Genomic DNA, 7,417 nt, shown 5'->3' with positions numbered 1-7,417 from the left:
GATTTTCAATAGCTAGACCCCCTTGGTCCTTCGGCCTACAGATTATATCCCATTTAGCAAGCCTATACTTTCGTTTAAGCTCATCACTCTGCCAAAAGAAACGAGATCGATAGAAGTCTAGCCTCTTCCTGACAGCCACCGGCACCTCGTAAAAGGATAGGAGAAACATAGGCATACTGGTGAGGACCGAATTAATCAAAATCAATCGCCCTCCATATGACATGAGCTTCCCTTTCCAATAGCTCAGTTTCTTCTTAAACGATCCTCGATGCATTTCCACTCTTTGTTAGTCAGCTTACGATGATGAATGGGTATACCTAAATATGTGAACGGTACCGTGCCCAATTCACATCCAAACAATTGTTTATACTCCTCCTGGTCATCATTAGCTCTTCCAAAAGAGAACAATTAGCTCTTCTGGAAGTTAATTTTGAGCCCGGACAATTGTTCAAATAAGCATAACACAAGCTTCATGTTTCTCGCTTTCGCCAAGTCGTGCTCCATAAAGATGATAGTATCATCAGCATACTGAAGGATGGAGATACCACCATCAATTAGATGCGGAACAAGGCCACCTACCTGCCCTGCATCCTTAGCCTGTCCTATTAAAATAATCAGCATATCAACCACTATGTTGAATAGGATCGGTGACATTGGATCTCCTTGCCTTAACCCTTTGTGTGTTTGGAAATAGTGACCTATATCGTCATTCACTTTAATCCCTACACTTCCTTTTTGCGTAAAGGATTCAATTTGGTTTCTCCAGGCCGTGTCAAATCCTTTCATAGGCAAAGCCTGTTCAAGGAAAGGCCATTTAACTTTATCGTATGCTTTTTCAAAATCCACTTTAAAAACAACGCCATCTAGTTTTTTTGAGTGAATCTCATGGAGCGTTTCATGCAAGACGACAACCCCTTCAAGGATATTTCTATTTGGCATGAAAGCAGTCTGGAACGGTTGCACAACTGAATGTGCAATCTACGTAAGTCTGTTCGTCCCAACCTTGGTAAAGATTTTGAAACTAACTAAGCAGACATATAGGCCTGAACTGCTCAATGCGAATGGCCTCTGTCTTCTTAGTAAGAAGAGTTATCGTTCCAAAATTCAGCTTAAATAAATGAAGTTGTCCATTAAAAAACTCATGAAACATCAGCAACAGGTCTCCCTTAATGAAGTGCCAACACTTTTTTATAAAACTCCGCCGGAAACCCATCCGGTCCTGGAGCCTTATTATTTTCCATTTGTGCGATGGCCTCAAACACCTCTTTCTCCGTAAAGGGAGCAGTCAAAATCTCATTCTCGTCAGTCTCAAGTTGAGGAACATCCTCAACCCTTGACTCATCTAAAGACACAAAATTCTCTTCTGGAGGTCCAAAGAACTGCTTATAATAGTTGGTAATGTAAACTTTCAGGTTTTCTTGACCAACTATCGTTCCTTCGTCTTGTTCTAATTGGAAAATTCTCTTCTTACGATGTTTCCCATTAGCAATCATATGAAAGAATTGAGTGTTATCCTCGCCTTGGACGATTTTGTGAACCTTAGCTCGCAACGCCCACTTCAATTCCTCCTCGTGGAGAAGCTCTTTCAGCCGCAACTAAGCCTCCATCTTAGTTTCCAGCTCACTGGAACCTAAGATAGAAGTTTCAGCTTTTACTTCAAGGGTCTGAATAAGTAGAAGGAGTCGCTCCTTCTCCGCCTTATATATCCCATGCGTATGCTTAGCCCATCCACGAAGGAACCTTCGAAGATGACGAATCTAGCATTGCCAACGCTCAATGGGTGACCTTCCTCCTGAGTCTTTAGCCCACTCTCTAGCTAACAACTCGAGGAATCCTTCTCTTTCAAACCATGCAAGTTCAAACGAGAAAATATTATTTTTTACCCACAAGACTTTGAGCCCCCGAGTCAACAAGTAGCGACGTGTGATCCGAGATACCTCGCGTCAACGCCTGCGCTGTTACCAGGGGAAACTTCTGTTCCCATTCGACGCTAGCTAAAACACGGTCAAGCTTCTCAAAAGTCGGTACCGGTAACGAGTTAGCCCAAGTGAATTTCCTACCCGAGAGCTCTATCTCTCTGAGATCCAAGCTTTCAATGATAGTATTGAACATAAATGACCATCTACCGTCAGAATTCTCATTATTCTTTTCCTCCCTTCTTCGAATAATGTTGAAATCACCCCCCACCAAGACAGGGAGCTGCTCATTACCGCAGACACGGACCAGATCGGCCAAGAAATCTGGCTTGAGTTCTGGTTGCGCGGCTCTGTAAACCGCGACCAAAGCCCAATCAAATCCATCGGCCTTAGTTCTGACCCGAAACTTTACCGCAAACTCTCCAAAAACTACACTTCGAACTTCCAAAGTTTCACACATAACCCCAAGTAAAACCCCACCGGATCTACCTCGAGGGGGGAGGCAATGCCAGTCGAAATCTACCCCCCAGATAAAGTGCTAAGAAATTGTGGAGTGAAGTTTCCTCTTCCAGTTACACACAAAGCAATAAAATCCAAATGATGTTCAAGAGAAGCATCCGCTAGAAACCTTCTTTTAGCCAAGTCTTTAAGACCTCTGCTATTCCAGAAAATGCCTCTCATATTTCATCATGAAATTTTTTAGAGGTACGGATCCTAGCACTTCTACGCACAGCCGACACTGGATAAACCTTCCGTTTCCAAGTCCGTTTAGGCTTAATGCGATCATCAGATCGGTCACCACACTCGGGCTCTGCCGCAATCACCAAAGACTCATCTACATGGTTAGCGGTCTCAGGATAGGCATACCCCTCCTCCTCCTCCATGTCCGGTAACGCAGGGTCAAGATCGGCACACAAACCATCAAGAGCCCCAACCCCAAGCGCATCAATCTCTGACTCATTCATAGGCTTAACGGCAGCTATGTGACGAATCATTTCTAACGCTCATGTTGGGGAACGTAGCAGAAATCAAAAAAATTCTACGCATCACCAAGATCAATCTATGGAGTAATCTAGAAACGAGGGGAAGAAGAGTGCATCTACATACCCTTGTAGATCGCTAAGCGGAAGCGTTCAAGAGAACGGGGTTGAAGGAGTCGTACTCGTCGTGATCCAAATCACCGGAGATCCTAGTGCCGAACGGACGGCACCTCCGCGTTCAACACACGTACAGCCCGGTGACGTCTCCCATGCCTTGATCCAGCAAGGAGAGAGGGAGAGGTTGAGGAAGACTCCATCCAGCAGCAGCACAACGGCGTGGTGGTGATGGAGGAGCGTGGCAATCCTGCAGGGCTTCGCCAAGCACCGCGGGAGAGGAGGAGTACTTGGGAGAGGGGGAGGGCTGCGCCAGAACTTGGGGTGCGGCTGCCCTCCCACCCCCCACATATATATAGGGGCAAGGGAGAGGGGGGGGGGGGCGGCCCCTCAGATCCAATCTGAGGAGGGGGCGGCGGCCAAGGGGGGGAGGAGTGCCTCCCAAGTCAAGTGGAGGCCCTCCCCCTTAGGGTTTCCCCTCTCCCATGCGCATGGGCCTTGGGGGGGCTGGTGCCCCTGGCCCATTAAGGCGAGGGAGCCCCCTTGCAGCCCATGCTGCTATATTGGACGTGGTGGAACAATTTCCGGACCTCCGGACCCCTCCGGAATCCTCTGGAACCTTCAGGAAGCTTCCCGGTACAATACCGGGAAAACCCGAACTTTTCCCGGAACCCGAACAACAACTTTCCATATATAAATCTTTACCTCCTGACCATTCCGGAACTCCTCGTGACGTCCGGGATCTCATCCGGGACTCCGAACAACATTCGGTAAACACATACAAACTTCCTTTATAACCCTAGCGTCATCGAACCTTAAGTGTGTAGACCCTACGGGTTCGGGAACCATGCAGACATGACCGAGAGGTTCTCCGGCCAATAACCAACAGCAGGATCTGGATACCCATGTTGGCTCCCACATGTTCCACGATGATCTTATCGGATGAACCACGATGTCAAGGACTCAATCAATCCCGTATTCAATTCCCTTTGTCCAGCGGTATTATACTTGCCCGAGATTCGATCGTCGGTATCTCGATACCTTGTTCAATCTCGTTACCGGCAAGTCTCTTTACTCATTCCGTAAAACATCATCCCGTGATCAACCCCTTGGTCACATTGTGCACATTATGATGATGTCCTATCGAGTGGGCCCCGAGATACCTCTCCGTTTACACGGAGTGACAAATCCCAGTCTCGATTCGTGCCAACCCAACAGACACTTTCGGAGATACCTGCAGTGCACCTTTATAGCCACCCAGTTACGTTGTGACATTTGGTACACCCAAAGCATTCCTACGGTATCTGGGAGTTGCACAATCTCATGGTCTGAGGAAAAGATACTTGACATTAGAAAAGCTTTAGCATACGAACTACGATCTTTGTGCTAGGCTTAGGATTGGGTCTTGTCCATCACATCATTTGTCAGTGTCAAAACCGGCAGATCTCGGGTAGGGGGTCCCGAACTGTGCCTCTAGGCGGATGGTAACAGGAGACAAGGGACACGATGTTTTACCCAGGTTCGGGCCCTCTTGATGGAGGTAAAACCCTACGTCCTGCTTGATTGATATTGATGATGTGGGTATTACAAGAGTAGATCTACCACGAGATCAAGGAGGCTAAACCCTAGAAGCTAGCCTATGGTATGATTGTTGTTTGTCCTACGGACTAAAGCCATCCGGTTTATATAGACACCGGAGAGGGCTAGGGTTACACAGAGTCGGTTACAATGGTAGGAGATCTACATATCCGTATCGCCAAGCTTGCCTTCCACGCCAAGGAAAGTCCCATCCGGACACGGGACGAAGTCTTCAATCTTGTATCTTCATAGTCTTGGAGTCCGGCCGATGATGGTAGTTCGGCTATCCGGACACCCCCTAGTCCAGGACTCCCTCAGTAGCCCCCGAACCAGGCTTCAATGACGACGAGTCCGGCACGTATATTGTCTTTGGCATTTGCAAGGCGGGTTCTCCTCCATACTCCATGTGTTTGCCGAATAGTGTCTAGTTTCCTTATAAATGTTACGCTCCTTGGCTTCCACGTCCAATAATGGCCCTCTTCCACGTGTCGTATGAATGCGAAAAGCCAGGGTATTTTTACGTTCCACCCTCCCTAGATGTGTGAATAAGCCGCCTATAAAGAGGCGAGGATCCAGATCCGAATCACACCATCCTCCTTCCGCAAGTACTTATCGAAGCGCATCTGACAAAAATCCATTCCAACATGGACAGTCGACGCGGCTCCTCCTCTCGCGCTCCCAGTCCTCAGCCAGGATATTGGGGAAGATGTACAGTCCCGCATAGCGAGTTAGTGACGCTACAAGCTGAGGGATACCTTCCCCCAGCCTTCATGGTTCCGGTTCGAGCCGAGCTGGCCACCTACTAGGGTGGGAAGCAGGCGGAGAGCACCCCCAATCCCTCCAAAGGAGAGCGGGTATGCTTCGTCCCCTACCTAATAAGGGGATTCGGATTTTCCATACATCCGTTTCTCTGGGGGCTCCTGGAGTTCTATGGACTCCAACTTCACCACCTCACACCTGCCTCCATTTTGCACATCGCGGGCTTTGTAGCTCTTTGCGAGCTGTTCTTGGGCATCGAGCCCCATTTCACGCTGTGGAAGAGATTGTTTTGCCTCGTACCCCGTTCTCACGAGGGGTCGATATATCAAGTGGGCGGAGCCGAAATATGGCGCATCGCTAGGACCGGATATCTATCCGGAACCCCGAAGAAGGCATCTGAAGACTGGCCTTCGGAGTGGTTCTATATGGAAGACGCCCCACTGCCGGATCCAGTTCGGATCGCCCTCCCGGAGTTTAGCTACGCTCCTCTGAAGAAACGCCTGAGTTGGTGCCCGCGGAGCCCTCAACGGGAAGATGATAGGAGCGCCCGATATCTGATGGGCTGGATAAGGTTACTGGCCCACTCCGGACTGACCATGATTGGAGTCATGGCCATATGCATTATGCGAGGGGTGCAGCCGCTTCAATATAGGGGCCACCCCATGTGGGATTTCAACGGGGAGAATGACGCCACCCGTCATGGCCGCAAGGGGCCGGGATCGGCCGCCAATCTGGTGAAGATCATGTCCGGCTTGTACAAGGGGGAGAAGGAGGACTTCCTCCACACGAGCCCATTGAATGGATTCTCCATGAATAACCCTCGGAGCTGGGTAAGCGGACGTTTATATATCCGATCCGTGCTTTCCAAGATAAGTGTCTTACTTTATGATTTCGACGCAGGAACTGCAGTGGGATGTGGAGGGCATGGAGAGTGCAACCCCACAACCCGAGGATCCGGGAAGATCCCTTGATCCGGCCTCCGGAGAGGATCCGGACATAATGGTGGAACTGATTGACGGGGTGTTCCACCAGCTCAGCATAGACAATGCTCTAGTTGCCATTACGGCTGACTACCCTGGTTTATCTCCGTCTTCTCAGGTGAGTACGACCGAAGTCCTGACACCGTTACTTTTGTAATGCTTATTTCTGAACACCGTGTACCAACAGTGCTTCGCAGGAGGTGCCTTTACGGCGGGAAGCCGAGCCCGCAGCGACTGACCAACCAGGGTCAGGGCGGCCCAACAGGCGGAAGAGGAGTGCGGCGCGAACTGAAACGTCGCCGCAGAGGTATGGCACACCCTTGTCCTTTAAGGGAAAGACTCCTGGAAGGTACATTAATGCTCATGATTCCTCCAGGAGAAAGAGCGCTCGCCGGACTAAGCCCAGAGAGGTTGCCAACCAAGCCTCCGCCAGCCAGGCTCCAACGCCTGGTCCAGAGGGGGAGGCGAGCGCAAGGCGCGAGCCGGATGCTCCTCCAACGGAGGATGCCGACAGGTTGTCCGCCACCAGGTCTGAGGTGGAGGGCGCCATGAATCACAGGCGCCGCCGGACAGTTCTTCGTGACGCGTGTTTCTCCCCAGAGGCGTTGAATGCCTTTAATGCGGGAGACGCGCACCTCCATGCTGCTCAAGATGGTTTAACCAGAGCCACGGAGCAGTATGTAAAAGACATACGGGTGAGGAATTTTAATGGTTATATATGCCAGTAGCCCCCAAGACTTAAAATAGTTAAACTAACTGATTTAAGGATCATTTGTTATGCAGGATCTTACGGAGAAGAATACCCACCTGTCCCAGGAGCTTCAAGAATGCAAGGCCCAACTTGAGGCCGCGCTAGCCGCTGCTCGGGGAGCCACAGAGACCCCCTCTGGTAATTCATATTTTGAAAAGAGAAGTAGTTTATGAAGTGTGGCGTGTGTGTATAATCTGACAAGAATATTGCAGAGGGTGCCGGACTAGATCCGGACAAGCAACATCTGCTGCGCCAACTTAAGGCCGGCGAGAAGGTGCTTACAAGGGTGCAGCAGGAGAGGAACAAACTCCAAGATGCCAACACCCAGCTGGGCGAAGA

Source organism: Triticum aestivum, chromosome 2B (assembly GCF_018294505.1).
Source record: "Triticum aestivum cultivar Chinese Spring chromosome 2B, IWGSC CS RefSeq v2.1, whole genome shotgun sequence".
Taxonomy (NCBI): domain Eukaryota; kingdom Viridiplantae; phylum Streptophyta; class Magnoliopsida; order Poales; family Poaceae; genus Triticum; species Triticum aestivum.
The sequence above is the reverse complement of the archived record's forward strand: the minus strand, read 5'-3'. Positions refer to the sequence as shown.